Below are 14,800 nucleotides of genomic sequence, written 5' to 3'. Positions count from 1 at the left end.
CGGGGGGGCGGTGCGGTCGCTGGGGGGAGACGGGTGGGGGCTGGATCCCGTCCTCGCAGGCCTGCGAGGCCCTCGGTGGGGCCGAGGGGGGGGTGCTTGGGAGCCGGGGGCCGGGGGCCGGGCCTGCCTGCGGGCCCTCCTCGCCCCGCCCCAGGCCCCGCCCCCAGGCCCGCCCCCAGCCCCTAGCACCGCCCCCAGCGACCAAGCCACCCAGCCACCCGCAACACCCCCCCCACCTTCGGCCCGGGCCCGCCTGCACCTTCTCTCCGAAGGACATGCCCTCCGTCCCCCGCGGACCACCGTCCCTTCGGCCCTCAGCCCCGGGGTCCACGCTCCGCGTGCCCAGGACACCAACCAGACGGCCCGACCGCCGGGGGCCTCAGGCCCCCCGTTGGCGCCGGGCTCCGCGCTCCGTGACCCCGCGACAGCCAAGACCACAGCGACGCGGGGGCGGCCGGCACCCAGGCCCAAAGAGCCGCTCGGGACACAGCAAGACACACCACAGACACTCGCTCCGCGCCTGGGCCAGGGCGCCGCGCACGCACGCAGGCACACGGCCCCGCGGCGGTTCGGCTGATGGGCATGAATGGGAGCGGAACGGCATCCCTGACCCCGTGGCTGCAGGGCCTGCGGCTGCCAGGGCTCCTGACGCAGCTCCAGGGCCTGCGCCCCTCCGGCGGGGTGGCTGCCTCGCCCCCACAGGCCGTGTGGCCCAGCTCCGAGTGCCTGTGTCCTTCCGTCTGTCTGTGTGTGTGTGTGTCGTGGGCACCTGTGTCTGTGTCCCTGCCTGTGCGACGATGGGGTCCGGCGGCGCGGGCGGCCCCGGCTTGGCTTTGAGCCAGGCGGGCTGAAGAACAGGAGAGGCCAGGGGCCCGCCGGCGCCGGCCCCGGCCCGCGGCACACCCCGACACCCCCCCGCAGCCCCCAGGCCCCAGCCCCCGGCCCCCGGCCCCCGGCCCCCAGCGAGCGGCCCGATGTGGGGCGGCGTGCCATCCGGGGAGCCGAGCGGCGGCGACGAGCCCGACAGGCCGGGGACGGGAGCGCGCCCGGGCTCCCGCGACAGACTCGGCTCCGGGGTGCGGGACGCGTCTTGGCCCCCACCCCCCGGCCCGGGCAGGCGCCCTCCGCCACCCCGGGCGCGGCGCGGGAGGCGGTCAGTCCATCAGTCGGGCCGGCAGGCGAGCATGCAGGCAGGCAGGCAGGCAGGCAGGCAGGCGTTCAGGCGGGCCGCACAGGGCGGGCGGAGGAGGGCTGAGGAGCGGCGGGCGCCCGGCCTGGAGAGGCGCAGAGCAGGCTCTTGGGGCGCCCAGCGGCAGGCGCGGACGTCTACGGCCATACCACCCTGAACGCGCCCGATCTCGTCTGATCTCGGAAGCTAAGCAGGGTCGGGCCTGGTTAGTACTTGGATGGGAGACCGCCTGGGAATACCGGGTGCTGTAGGCTTTTTTTCTTCGGCCTTCCTGTCCGTCCCTTTGCCGCCAACACCCCCCTCGCCCAACGCGGCGGCGGCGGCGGCGGCGGCGGCGGCGGCGGCGCCCTCCGGACGACCCCTGCCATGGCCCCCGCCCCGCCGGGACCACCGCAGGGCGCCGCGGGGCACCGAGGGCGCCCGCTGCACGGGCAGGACGCCACTACATACACCACACACCTCCTCTTCCTCCCAGCCCTTCAACCTCGCAGCCCTTCAACGACGCCCACCCGCATCCTAGCCGGCCGCGCGTCCCAGGGGGCCGAGGGGGCCGAGGGGGCCCGAAGGGGCCCAGGGAGGGGACGGGGCGACAGCCGGAACCTCGGGGCGGGGGCGCGGGGGGGCGGTGCGGTCGCTGGGGGGAGACGGGTGGGGGCTGGATCCCGTCCTCGCAGGCCTGCGAGGCCCTCGGTGGGGCCGAGGGGGGGGGTGCTTGGGAGCCGGGGGCCGGGGGCCGGGCCTGCCTGCGGGCCCTCCTCGCCCCGCCCCAGGCCCCGCCCCCAGGCCCGCCCCCAGCCCCTAGCACCGCCCCCAGCGACCAAGCCACCCAGCCACCCGCAACACCCCCCCCACCTTCGGCCCGGGCCCGCCTGCACCTTCTCTCCGAAGGACATGCCCTCCGTCCCCCGCGGACCACCGTCCCTTCGGCCCTCAGCCCCGGGGGCCACGCTCCGCGTGCCCAGGACACCAACCAGACGGCCCGACCGCCGGGGGCCTCAGGCCCCCCGTTGGCGCCGGGCTCCGCGCTCCGTGACCCCGCGACAGCCAAGACCACAGCGACGCGGGGGCGGCCGGCACCCAGGCCCAAAAGAGCCGCTCGGGACACAGCAAGACACACCACAGACACTCGCTCCGCGCCTGGGCCAGGGCGCCGCGCACGCACGCAGGCACACGGCCCCGCGGCGGTTCGGCTGATGGGCAGGAATGGGAGCGGAACGGCATCCCTGACCGCGTGGCTGCAGGGCCTGCGGCTGCCAGGGCTCCTGACGCAGCTCCAGGGCCTGCGCCCCTCCGGCGGGGTGGCTGCCTCGCCCCCACAGGCCGTGTGGCCCAGCTCCGAGTGCCTGTGTCCTTCCGTCTGTCTGTGTGTGTGTGTGTCGTGGGCACCTGTGTCTGTGTCCCTGCCTGTGCGACGATGGGGTCCGGCGGCGCGGGCGGCCCCGGCTTGGCTTTGAGCCAGGCGGGCTGAAGAACAGGAGAGGCCAGGGGCCCGCCGGCGCCGGCCCCGGCCCGCGGCACACCCCGACACCCCCCCGCAGCCCCCAGGCCCCAGCCCCCGGCCCCCGGCCCCCGGCCCCCGGCCCCCAGCGAGCGGCCCGATGTGGGGCGGCGTGCCATCCGGGGAGCCGAGCGGCGGCGACGAGCCCGACAGGCCGGGGACGGGAGCGCGCCCGGGCTCCCGCGACAGACTCGGCTCCGGGGTGCGGGACGCGTCTTGGCCCCCACCCCCCGGCCCGGGCAGGCGCCCTCCGCCACCCCGGGCGCGGCGCGGGAGGCGGTCAGTCCATCAGTCGGGCCGGCAGGCGAGCATGCAGGCAGGCAGGCAGGCAGGCAGGCAGGCGTTCAGGCGGGCCGCACAGGGCGGGCGGAGGAGGGCTGAGGAGCGGCGGGCGCCCGGCCTGGAGAGGCGCAGAGCAGGCTCTTGGGGCGCCCAGCGGCAGGCGCGGACGTCTACGGCCATACCACCCTGAACGCGCCCGATCTCGTCTGATCTCGGAAGCTAAGCAGGTTCGGGCCTGGTTAGTACTTGGATGGGAGACCGCCTGGGAATACCGGGTGCTGTAGGCTTTTTTTCTTCGGCCTTCCTGTCCGTCCCTTTGCCGCCAACACCCCCCTCGCCCAACGCGGCGGCGGCGGCGGCGGCGGCGGCGGCGGCGGCGGCGCCCTCCGGACGACCCCTGCCATGGCCCCCGCCCCGCCGGGACCACCGCAGGGCGCCGCGGGGCACCGAGGGCGCCCGCTGCACGGGCAGGACGCCACTACATACACCACACACCTCCTCTTCCTCCCAGCCCTTCAACCTCGCAGCCCTTCAACGACGCCCACCCGCATCCTAGCCGGCCGCGCGTCCCAGGGGGCCGAGGGGGCCGAGGGGGCCCGAAGGGGCCCAGGGAGGGGACGGGGCGACAGCCGGAACCTCGGGGCGGGGGCGCGGGGGGGCGGTGCGGTCGCTGGGGGGAGACGGGTGGGGGCTGGATCCCGTCCTCGCAGGCCTGCGAGGCCCTCGGTGGGGCCGAGGGGGGGGGTGCTTGGGAGCCGGGGGCCGGGGGCCGGGCCTGCCTGCGGGCCCTCCTCGCCCCGCCCCAGGCCCCGCCCCCAGGCCCGCCCCCAGCCCCTAGCAATTCCCTGGCACCGCCCCCAGCGACCAAGCCACCCAGCCACCCGCAACACCCCCCCACCTTCGGCCCGGGCCCGCCTGCACCTTCTCTCCGAAGGACATGCCCTCCGTCCCCCGCGGACCACCGTCCCTTCGGCCCTCAGCCCCGGGGGGCCGAGGGGGCCGAGGGGGCCCGAAGGGGCCCAGGGAGGGGACGGGGCGACAGCCGGAACCTCGGGGCGGGGGCGCGGGGGGGCGGTGCGGTCGCTGGGGGGAGACGGGTGGGGGCTGGATCCCGTCCTCGCAGGCCTGCGAGGCCCTCGGTGGGGCCGAGGGGGGGGGTGCTTGGGAGCCGGGGGCCGGGGGCCGGGCCTGCCTGCGGGCCCGCCTCGCCCCGCCCCAGGCCCCGCCCCCAGGCCCGCCCCCAGCCCCTAGCACCGCCCCCAGCGACCAAGCCACCCAGCCACCCGCAACACCCCCCCCACCTTCGGCCCGGGCCCGCCTGCACCTTCTCTCCGAAGGACATGCCCTCCGTCCCCCGCGGACCACCGTCCCTTCGGCCCTCAGCCCCGGGGTCCACGCTCCGCGTGCCCAGGACACCAACCAGACGGCCCGACCGCCGGGGGCCTCAGGCCCCCCGTTGGCGCCGGGCTCCGCGCTCCGTGACCCCGCGACAGCCAAGACCACAGCGACGCGGGGGCGGCCGGCACCCAGGCCCAAAGAGCCGCTCGGGACACAGCAAGACACACCACAGACACTCGCTCCGCGCCTGGGCCAGGGCGCCGCGCACGCACGCAGGCACACGGCCCCGCGGCGGTTCGGCTGATGGGCAGGAATGGGAGCGGAACGGCATCCCTGACCGCGTGGCTGCAGGGCCTGCGGCTGCCAGGGCTCCTGACGCAGCTCCAGGGCCTGCGCCCCTCCGGCGGGGTGGCTGCCTCGCCCCCACAGGCCGTGTGGCCCAGCTCCGAGTGCCTGTGTCCTTCCGTCTGTCTGTGTGTGTGTGTGTCGTGGGCACCTGTGTCTGTGTCCCTGCCTGTGCGACGATGGGGTCCGGCGGCGCGGGCGGCCCCGGCTTGGCTTTGAGCCAGGCGGGCTGAAGAACAGGAGAGGCCAGGGGCCCGCCGGCGCCGGCCCCGGCCCGCGGCACACCCCGACACCCCCCCGCAGCCCCCAGGCCCCAGCCCCCGGCCCCCGGCCCCCGGCCCCCGGCCCCCAGCGAGCGGCCCGATGTGGGGCGGCGTGCCATCCGGGGAGCCGAGCGGCGGCGACGAGCCCGACAGGCCGGGGACGGGAGCGCGCCCGGGCTCCCGCGACAGACTCGGCTCCGGGGTGCGGGACGCGTCTTGGCCCCCACCCCCCGGCCCGGGCAGGCGCCCTCCGCCACCCCGGGCGCGGCGCGGGAGGCGGTCAGTCCATCAGTCGGGCCGGCAGGCGAGCATGCAGGCAGGCAGGCAGGCAGGCAGGCAGGCGTTCAGGCGGGCCGCACAGGGCGGGCGGAGGAGGGATGAGGAGCGGCGGGCGCCCGGCCTGGAGAGGCGCAGAGCAGGCTCTTGGGGCGCCCAGCGGCAGGCGCGGACGTCTACGGCCATACCACCCTGAACGCGCCCGATCTCGTCTGATCTCGGAAGCTAAGCAGGTTCGGGCCTGGTTAGTACTTGGATGGGAGACCGCCTGGGAATACCGGGTGCTGTAGGCTTTTTTTCTTCGGCCTTCCTGTCCGTCCCTTTGCCGCCAACACCCCCCTCGCCCAACGCGGCGGCGGCGGCGGCGGCGGCGGCGGCGGCGACGGCGGCGCCCTCCGGACGACCCCTGCCATGGCCCCCGCCCCGCCGGGACCACCGCAGGGCGCCGCGGGGCACCGAGGGCGCCCGCTGCACGGGCAGGACGCCACTACATACACCACACACCTCCTCTTCCTCCCAGCCCTTCAACCTCGCAGCCCTTCAACGACGCCCACCCGCATCCTAGCCGGCCGCGCGTCCCAGGGGGCCGAGGGGGCCGAGGGGGCCCGAAGGGGCCCAGGGAGGGGACGGGGCGACAGCCGGAACCTCGGGGCGGGGGCGCGGGGGGGCGGTGCGGTCGCTGGGGGGAGACGGGTGGGGGCTGGATCCCGTCCTCGCAGGCCTGCGAGGCCCTCCGTGGGGCCGAGGGGGGGGTGCTTGGGAGCCGGGGGCCGGGGGCCGGGCCTGCCTGCGGGCCCTCCTCGCCCCGCCCCAGGCCCCGCCCCCAGGCCCGCCCCCAGCCCCTAGCACCGCCCCCAGCGACCAAGCCACCCAGCCACCCGCAACACCCCCCCCACCTTCGGCCCGGGCCCGCCTGCACCTTCTCTCCGAAGGACATGCCCTCCGTCCCCCGCGGACCACCGTCCCTTCGGCCCTCAGCCCCGGGGTCCACGCTCCGCGTGCCCAGGACACCAACCAGACGGCCCGACCGCCGGGGGCCTCAGGCCCCCCGTTGGCGCCGGGATCCGCGCTCCGTGACCCCGCGACAGCCAAGACCACAGCGACGCGGGGGCGGCCGGCACCCAGGCCCAAAGAGCCGCTCGGGACACAGCAAGACACACCACAGACACTCGCTCCGCGCCTGGGCCAGGGCGCCGCGCACGCACGCAGGCACACGGCCCCGCGGCGGTTCGGCTGATGGGCAGGAATGGGAGCGGAACGGCATCCCTGACCGCGTGGCTGCAGGGCCTGCGGCTGCCAGGGCTCCTGACGCAGCTCCAGGGCCTGCGCCCCTCCGGCGGGGTGGCTGCCTCGCCCCCACAGGCCGTGTGGCCCAGCTCCGAGTGCCTGTGTCCTTCCGTCTGTCTGTGTGTGTGTGTGTCGTGGGCACCTGTGTCTGTGTCCCTGCCTGTGCGACGATGGGGTCCGGCGGCGCGGGCGGCCCCGGCTTGGCTTTGAGCCAGGCGGGCTGAAGAACAGGAGAGGCCAGGGGCCCGCCGGCGCCGGCCCCGGCCCGCGGCACACCCCGACACCCCCCCGCAGCCCCCAGGCCCCAGCCCCCGGCCCCCGGCCCCCGGCCCCCGGCCCCCAGCGAGCGGCCCGATGTGGGGCGGCGTGCCATCCGGGGAGCCGAGCGGCGGCGACGAGCCCGACAGGCCGGGGACGGGAGCGCGCCCGGGCTCCCGCGACAGACTCGGCTCCGGGGTGCGGGACGCGTCTTGGCCCCCACCCCCCGGCCCGGGCAGGCGCCCTCCGCCACCCCGGGCGCGGCGCGGGAGGCGGTCAGTCCATCAGTCGGGCCGGCAGGCGAGCATGCAGGCAGGCAGGCAGGCAGGCAGGCAGGCAGGCGTTCAGGCGGGCCGCACAGGGCGGGCGGAGGAGGGCTGAGGAGCGGCGGGCGCCCGGCCTGGAGAGGCGCAGAGCAGGCTCTTGGGGCGCCCAGCGGCAGGCGCGGACGTCTACGGCCATACCACCCTGAACGCGCCCGATCTCGTCTGATCTCGGAAGCTAAGCAGGGTCGGGCCTGGTTAGTACTTGGATGGGAGACCGCCTGGGAATACCGGGTGCTGTAGGCTTTTTTTCTTCGGCCTTCCTGTCCGTCCCTTTGCCGCCAACACCCCCCTCGCCCAACGCGGCGGCGGCGGCGGCGGCGGCGGCGGCGGCGGCGGCGGCGGCGGCGCCCTCCGGACGACCCCTGCCATGGCCCCCGCCCCGCCGGGACCACCGCAGGGCGCCGCGGGGCACCGAGGGCGCCCGCTGCACGGGCAGGACGCCACTACATACACCACACACCTCCTCTTCCTCCCAGCCCTTCAACCTCGCAGCCCTTCAACGACGCCCACCCGCATCCTAGCCGGCCGCGCGTCCCAGGGGGCCGAGGGGGCCGAGGGGGCCCGAAGGGGCCCAGGGAGGGGACGGGGCGACAGCCGGAACCTCGGGGCGGGGGCGCGGGGGGGCGGTGCGGTCGCTGGGGGGAGACGGGTGGGGGCTGGATCCCGTCCTCGCAGGCCTGCGAGGCCCTCGGTGGGGCCGAGGGGGGGGGTGCTTGGGAGCCGGGGGCCGGGGGCCGGGCCTGCCTGCGGGCCCTCCTCGCCCCGCCCCAGGCCCCGCCCCCAGGCCCGCCCCCAGCCCCTAGCACCGCCCCCAGCGACCAAGCCACCCAGCCACCCGCAACACCCCCCCCACCTTCGGCCCGGGCCCGCCTGCACCTTCTCTCCGAAGGACATGCCCTCCGTCCCCCGCGGACCACCGTCCCTTCGGCCCTCAGCCCCGGGGGCCACGCTCCGCGTGCCCAGGACACCAACCAGACGGCCCGACCGCCGGGGGCCTCAGGCCCCCCGTTGGCGCCGGGCTCCGCGCTCCGTGACCCCGCGACAGCCAAGACCACAGCGACGCGGGGGCGGCCGGCACCCAGGCCCAAAAGAGCCGCTCGGGACACAGCAAGACACACCACAGACACTCGCTCCGCGCCTGGGCCAGGGCGCCGCGCACGCACGCAGGCACACGGCCCCGCGGCGGTTCGGCTGATGGGCAGGAATGGGAGCGGAACGGCATCCCTGACCGCGTGGCTGCAGGGCCTGCGGCTGCCAGGGCTCCTGACGCAGCTCCAGGGCCTGCGCCCCTCCGGCGGGGTGGCTGCCTCGCCCCCACAGGCCGTGTGGCCCAGCTCCGAGTGCCTGTGTCCTTCCGTCTGTCTGTGTGTGTGTGTGTCGTGGGCACCTGTGTCTGTGTCCCTGCCTGTGCGACGATGGGGTCCGGCGGCGCGGGCGGCCCCGGCTTGGCTTTGAGCCAGGCGGGCTGAAGAACAGGAGAGGCCAGGGGCCCGCCGGCGCCGGCCCCGGCCCGCGGCACACCCCGACACCCCCCCGCAGCCCCCAGGCCCCAGCCCCCGGCCCCCGGCCCCCGGCCCCCGGCCCCCAGCGAGCGGCCCGATGTGGGGCGGCGTGCCATCCGGGGAGCCGAGCGGCGGCGACGAGCCCGACAGGCCGGGGACGGGAGCGCGCCCGGGCTCCCGCGACAGACTCGGCTCCGGGGTGCGGGACGCGTCTTGGCCCCCACCCCCCGGCCCGGGCAGGCGCCCTCCGCCACCCCGGGCGCGGCGCGGGAGGCGGTCAGTCCATCAGTCGGGCCGGCAGGCGAGCATGCAGGCAGGCAGGCAGGCAGGCAGGCAGGCGTTCAGGCGGGCCGCACAGGGCGGGCGGAGGAGGGCTGAGGAGCGGCGGGCGCCCGGCCTGGAGAGGCGCAGAGCAGGCTCTTGGGGCGCCCAGCGGCAGGCGCGGACGTCTACGGCCATACCACCCTGAACGCGCCCGATCTCGTCTGATCTCGGAAGCTAAGCAGGTTCGGGCCTGGTTAGTACTTGGATGGGAGACCGCCTGGGAATACCGGGTGCTGTAGGCTTTTTTTCTTCGGCCTTCCTGTCCGTCCCTTTGCCGCCAACACCCCCCTCGCCCAACGCGGCGGCGGCGGCGGCGGCGGCGGCGGCGGCGGCGGCGCCCTCCGGACGACCCCTGCCATGGCCCCCGCCCCGCCGGGACCACCGCAGGGCGCCGCGGGGCACCGAGGGCGCCCGCTGCACGGGCAGGACGCCACTACATACACCACACACCTCCTCTTCCTCCCAGCCCTTCAACCTCGCAGCCCTTCAACGACGCCCACCCGCATCCTAGCCGGCCGCGCGTCCCAGGGGGCCGAGGGGGCCGAGGGGGCCCGAAGGGGCCCAGGGAGGGGACGGGGCGACAGCCGGAACCTCGGGGCGGGGGCGCGGGGGGGCGGTGCGGTCGCTGGGGGGAGACGGGTGGGGGCTGGATCCCGTCCTCGCAGGCCTGCGAGGCCCTCGGTGGGGCCGAGGGGGGGGGTGCTTGGGAGCCGGGGGCCGGGGGCCGGGCCTGCCTGCGGGCCCTCCTCGCCCCGCCCCAGGCCCCGCCCCCAGGCCCGCCCCCAGCCCCTAGCAATTCCCTGGCACCGCCCCCAGCGACCAAGCCACCCAGCCACCCGCAACACCCCCCCACCTTCGGCCCGGGCCCGCCTGCACCTTCTCTCCGAAGGACATGCCCTCCGTCCCCCGCGGACCACCGTCCCTTCGGCCCTCAGCCCCGGGGGGCCGAGGGGGCCGAGGGGGCCCGAAGGGGCCCAGGGAGGGGACGGGGCGACAGCCGGAACCTCGGGGCGGGGGCGCGGGGGGGCGGTGCGGTCGCTGGGGGGAGACGGGTGGGGGCTGGATCCCGTCCTCGCAGGCCTGCGAGGCCCTCGGTGGGGCCGAGGGGGGGGGTGCTTGGGAGCCGGGGGCCGGGGGCCGGGCCTGCCTGCGGGCCCGCCTCGCCCCGCCCCAGGCCCCGCCCCCAGGCCCGCCCCCAGCCCCTAGCACCGCCCCCAGCGACCAAGCCACCCAGCCACCCGCAACACCCCCCCCACCTTCGGCCCGGGCCCGCCTGCACCTTCTCTCCGAAGGACATGCCCTCCGTCCCCCGCGGACCACCGTCCCTTCGGCCCTCAGCCCCGGGGTCCACGCTCCGCGTGCCCAGGACACCAACCAGACGGCCCGACCGCCGGGGGCCTCAGGCCCCCCGTTGGCGCCGGGCTCCGCGCTCCGTGACCCCGCGACAGCCAAGACCACAGCGACGCGGGGGCGGCCGGCACCCAGGCCCAAAGAGCCGCTCGGGACACAGCAAGACACACCACAGACACTCGCTCCGCGCCTGGGCCAGGGCGCCGCGCACGCACGCAGGCACACGGCCCCGCGGCGGTTCGGCTGATGGGCAGGAATGGGAGCGGAACGGCATCCCTGACCGCGTGGCTGCAGGGCCTGCGGCTGCCAGGGCTCCTGACGCAGCTCCAGGGCCTGCGCCCCTCCGGCGGGGTGGCTGCCTCGCCCCCACAGGCCGTGTGGCCCAGCTCCGAGTGCCTGTGTCCTTCCGTCTGTCTGTGTGTGTGTGTGTCGTGGGCACCTGTGTCTGTGTCCCTGCCTGTGCGACGATGGGGTCCGGCGGCGCGGGCGGCCCCGGCTTGGCTTTGAGCCAGGCGGGCTGAAGAACAGGAGAGGCCAGGGGCCCGCCGGCGCCGGCCCCGGCCCGCGGCACACCCCGACACCCCCCCGCAGCCCCCAGGCCCCAGCCCCCGGCCCCCGGCCCCCGGCCCCCGGCCCCCAGCGAGCGGCCCGATGTGGGGCGGCGTGCCATCCGGGGAGCCGAGCGGCGGCGACGAGCCCGACAGGCCGGGGACGGGAGCGCGCCCGGGCTCCCGCGACAGACTCGGCTCCGGGGTGCGGGACGCGTCTTGGCCCCCACCCCCCGGCCCGGGCAGGCGCCCTCCGCCACCCCGGGCGCGGCGCGGGAGGCGGTCAGTCCATCAGTCGGGCCGGCAGGCGAGCATGCAGGCAGGCAGGCAGGCAGGCAGGCAGGCGTTCAGGCGGGCCGCACAGGGCGGGCGGAGGAGGGATGAGGAGCGGCGGGCGCCCGGCCTGGAGAGGCGCAGAGCAGGCTCTTGGGGCGCCCAGCGGCAGGCGCGGACGTCTACGGCCATACCACCCTGAACGCGCCCGATCTCGTCTGATCTCGGAAGCTAAGCAGGTTCGGGCCTGGTTAGTACTTGGATGGGAGACCGCCTGGGAATACCGGGTGCTGTAGGCTTTTTTTCTTCGGCCTTCCTGTCCGTCCCTTTGCCGCCAACACCCCCCTCGCCCAACGCGGCGGCGGCGGCGGCGGCGGCGGCGGCGGCGACGGCGGCGCCCTCCGGACGACCCCTGCCATGGCCCCCGCCCCGCCGGGACCACCGCAGGGCGCCGCGGGGCACCGAGGGCGCCCGCTGCACGGGCAGGACGCCACTACATACACCACACACCTCCTCTTCCTCCCAGCCCTTCAACCTCGCAGCCCTTCAACGACGCCCACCCGCATCCTAGCCGGCCGCGCGTCCCAGGGGGCCGAGGGGGCCGAGGGGGCCCGAAGGGGCCCAGGGAGGGGACGGGGCGACAGCCGGAACCTCGGGGCGGGGGCGCGGGGGGGCGGTGCGGTCGCTGGGGGGAGACGGGTGGGGGCTGGATCCCGTCCTCGCAGGCCTGCGAGGCCCTCCGTGGGGCCGAGGGGGGGGTGCTTGGGAGCCGGGGGCCGGGGGCCGGGCCTGCCTGCGGGCCCTCCTCGCCCCGCCCCAGGCCCCGCCCCCAGGCCCGCCCCCAGCCCCTAGCACCGCCCCCAGCGACCAAGCCACCCAGCCACCCGCAACACCCCCCCCACCTTCGGCCCGGGCCCGCCTGCACCTTCTCTCCGAAGGACATGCCCTCCGTCCCCCGCGGACCACCGTCCCTTCGGCCCTCAGCCCCGGGGTCCACGCTCCGCGTGCCCAGGACACCAACCAGACGGCCCGACCGCCGGGGGCCTCAGGCCCCCCGTTGGCGCCGGGATCCGCGCTCCGTGACCCCGCGACAGCCAAGACCACAGCGACGCGGGGGCGGCCGGCACCCAGGCCCAAAGAGCCGCTCGGGACACAGCAAGACACACCACAGACACTCGCTCCGCGCCTGGGCCAGGGCGCCGCGCACGCACGCAGGCACACGGCCCCGCGGCGGTTCGGCTGATGGGCAGGAATGGGAGCGGAACGGCATCCCTGACCGCGTGGCTGCAGGGCCTGCGGCTGCCAGGGCTCCTGACGCAGCTCCAGGGCCTGCGCCCCTCCGGCGGGGTGGCTGCCTCGCCCCCACAGGCCGTGTGGCCCAGCTCCGAGTGCCTGTGTCCTTCCGTCTGTCTGTGTGTGTGTGTGTCGTGGGCACCTGTGTCTGTGTCCCTGCCTGTGCGACGATGGGGTCCGGCGGCGCGGGCGGCCCCGGCTTGGCTTTGAGCCAGGCGGGCTGAAGAACAGGAGAGGCCAGGGGCCCGCCGGCGCCGGCCCCGGCCCGCGGCACACCCCGACACCCCCCCGCAGCCCCCAGGCCCCAGCCCCCGGCCCCCGGCCCCCGGCCCCCGGCCCCCAGCGAGCGGCCCGATGTGGGGCGGCGTGCCATCCGGGGAGCCGAGCGGCGGCGACGAGCCCGACAGGCCGGGGACGGGAGCGCGCCCGGGCTCCCGCGACAGACTCGGCTCCGGGGTGCGGGACGCGTCTTGGCCCCCACCCCCCGGCCCGGGCAGGCGCCCTCCGCCACCCCGGGCGCGGCGCGGGAGGCGGTCAGTCCATCAGTCGGGCCGGCAGGCGAGCATGCAGGCAGGCAGGCAGGCAGGCAGGCAGGCAGGCGTTCAGGCGGGCCGCACAGGGCGGGCGGAGGAGGGCTGAGGAGCGGCGGGCGCCCGGCCTGGAGAGGCGCAGAGCAGGCTCTTGGGGCGCCCAGCGGCAGGCGCGGACGTCTACGGCCATACCACCCTGAACGCGCCCGATCTCGTCTGATCTCGGAAGCTAAGCAGGGTCGGGCCTGGTTAGTACTTGGATGGGAGACCGCCTGGGAATACCGGGTGCTGTAGGCTTTTTTTCTTCGGCCTTCCTGTCCGTCCCTTTGCCGCCAACACCCCCCTCGCCCAACGCGGCGGCGGCGGCGGCGGCGGCGGCGGCGGCGGCGGCGGCGGCGCCCTCCGGACGACCCCTGCCATGGCCCCCGCCCCGCCGGGACCACCGCAGGGCGCCGCGGGGCACCGAGGGCGCCCGCTGCACGGGCAGGACGCCACTACATACACCACACACCTCCTCTTCCTCCCAGCCCTTCAACCTCGCAGCCCTTCAACGACGCCCACCCGCATCCTAGCCGGCCGCGCGTCCCAGGGGGCCGAGGGGGCCGAGGGGGCCCGAAGGGGCCCAGGGAGGGGACGGGGCGACAGCCGGAACCTCGGGGCGGGGGCGCGGGGGGGCGGTGCGGTCGCTGGGGGGAGACGGGTGGGGGCTGGATCCCGTCCTCGCAGGCCTGCGAGGCCCTCGGTGGGGCCGAGGGGGGGGGTGCTTGGGAGCCGGGGGCCGGGGGCCGGGCCTGCCTGCGGGCCCTCCTCGCCCCGCCCCAGGCCCCGCCCCCAGGCCCGCCCCCAGCCCCTAGCACCGCCCCCAGCGACCAAGCCACCCAGCCACCCGCAACACCCCCCCCACCTTCGGCCCGGGCCCGCCTGCACCTTCTCTCCGAAGGACATGCCCTCCGTCCCCCGCGGACCACCGTCCCTTCGGCCCTCAGCCCCGGGGGCCACGCTCCGCGTGCCCAGGACACCAACCAGACGGCCCGACCGCCGGGGGCCTCAGGCCCCCCGTTGGCGCCGGGCTCCGCGCTCCGTGACCCCGCGACAGCCAAGACCACAGCGACGCGGGGGCGGCCGGCACCCAGGCCCAAAAGAGCCGCTCGGGACACAGCAAGACACACCACAGACACTCGCTCCGCGCCTGGGCCAGGGCGCCGCGCACGCACGCAGGCACACGGCCCCGCGGCGGTTCGGCTGATGGGCAGGAATGGGAGCGGAACGGCATCCCTGACCCCGTGGCTGCAGGGCCTGCGGCTGCCAGGGCTCCTGACGCAGCTCCAGGGCCTGCGCCCCTCCGGCGGGGTGGCTGCCTCGCCCCCACAGGCCGTGTGGCCCAGCTCCGAGTGCCTGTGTCCTTCCGTCTGTCTGTGTGTGTGTGTGTCGTGGGCACCTGTGTCTGTGTCCCTGCCTGTGCGACGATGGGGTCCGGCGGCGCGGGCGGCCCCGGCTTGGCTTTGAGCCAGGCGGGCTGAAGAACAGGAGAGGCCAGGGGCCCGCCGGCGCCGGCCCCGGCCCGCGGCACACCCCGACACCCCCCCGCAGCCCCCAGGCCCCAGCCCCCGGCCCCCGGCCCCCGGCCCCCGGCCCCCAGCGAGCGGCCCGATGTGGGGCGGCGTGCCATCCGGGGAGCCGAGCGGCGGCGACGAGCCCGACAGGCCGGGGACGGGAGCGCGCCCGGGCTCCCGCGACAGACTCGGCTCCGGGGTGCGGGACGCGTCTTGGCCCCCACCCCCCGGCCCGGGCAGGCGCCCTCCGCCACCCCGGGCGCGGCGCGGGAGGCGGTCAGTCCATCAGTCGGGCCGGCAGGCGAGCATGCAGGCAGGCAGGCAGGCAGGCAGGCAGGCAGGCGTTCAGGCGGGCCGCACAGGGC

At 77.3% G+C, this 14,800-nt stretch overlaps 7 non-coding genes across 7 annotated transcripts; all 7 read left to right on the top strand.

Annotated features, from left to right (window-relative positions):
- The first annotated feature begins 1,324 nt into the window (after positions 1–1,324).
- Positions 1,325–1,443, top strand: LOC144309764 (5S ribosomal RNA). Its single transcript, XR_013375656.1, has one exon. It is a non-coding gene; the product is annotated as a 5S ribosomal RNA (ribosomal RNA).
- A 1,694-nt stretch (positions 1,444–3,137) lies between these two features.
- Positions 3,138–3,256, top strand: LOC144309798 (5S ribosomal RNA). Its single transcript, XR_013375690.1, has one exon. It is a non-coding gene; the product is annotated as a 5S ribosomal RNA (ribosomal RNA).
- Positions 3,257–5,365: 2,109 nt separating this feature from the next.
- On the top strand, positions 5,366–5,484 carry LOC144309797 (5S ribosomal RNA). The gene has a single exon (XR_013375689.1). It is a non-coding gene; the product is annotated as a 5S ribosomal RNA (ribosomal RNA).
- Positions 5,485–7,186: 1,702 nt separating this feature from the next.
- LOC144309762 (5S ribosomal RNA) lies at positions 7,187–7,305 on the top strand. Its single transcript, XR_013375655.1, has one exon. It is a non-coding gene; the product is annotated as a 5S ribosomal RNA (ribosomal RNA).
- A 1,706-nt stretch (positions 7,306–9,011) lies between these two features.
- On the top strand, positions 9,012–9,130 carry LOC144309796 (5S ribosomal RNA). Its single transcript, XR_013375688.1, has one exon. It is a non-coding gene; the product is annotated as a 5S ribosomal RNA (ribosomal RNA).
- A 2,109-nt stretch (positions 9,131–11,239) lies between these two features.
- LOC144309795 (5S ribosomal RNA) lies at positions 11,240–11,358 on the top strand. Its single transcript, XR_013375687.1, has one exon. It is a non-coding gene; the product is annotated as a 5S ribosomal RNA (ribosomal RNA).
- A 1,702-nt stretch (positions 11,359–13,060) lies between these two features.
- On the top strand, positions 13,061–13,179 carry LOC144309761 (5S ribosomal RNA). Its single transcript, XR_013375654.1, has one exon. It is a non-coding gene; the product is annotated as a 5S ribosomal RNA (ribosomal RNA).
- Positions 13,180–14,800: the final 1,621 nt, after the last annotated feature.

This window comes from Canis aureus, unplaced genomic scaffold, assembly GCF_053574225.1.
Source record: "Canis aureus isolate CA01 unplaced genomic scaffold, VMU_Caureus_v.1.0 ptg000210l_RagTag, whole genome shotgun sequence".
Classification (NCBI taxonomy): domain Eukaryota; kingdom Metazoa; phylum Chordata; class Mammalia; order Carnivora; family Canidae; genus Canis; species Canis aureus.
This window is presented reverse-complemented; position numbering and strand designations above follow the sequence as displayed.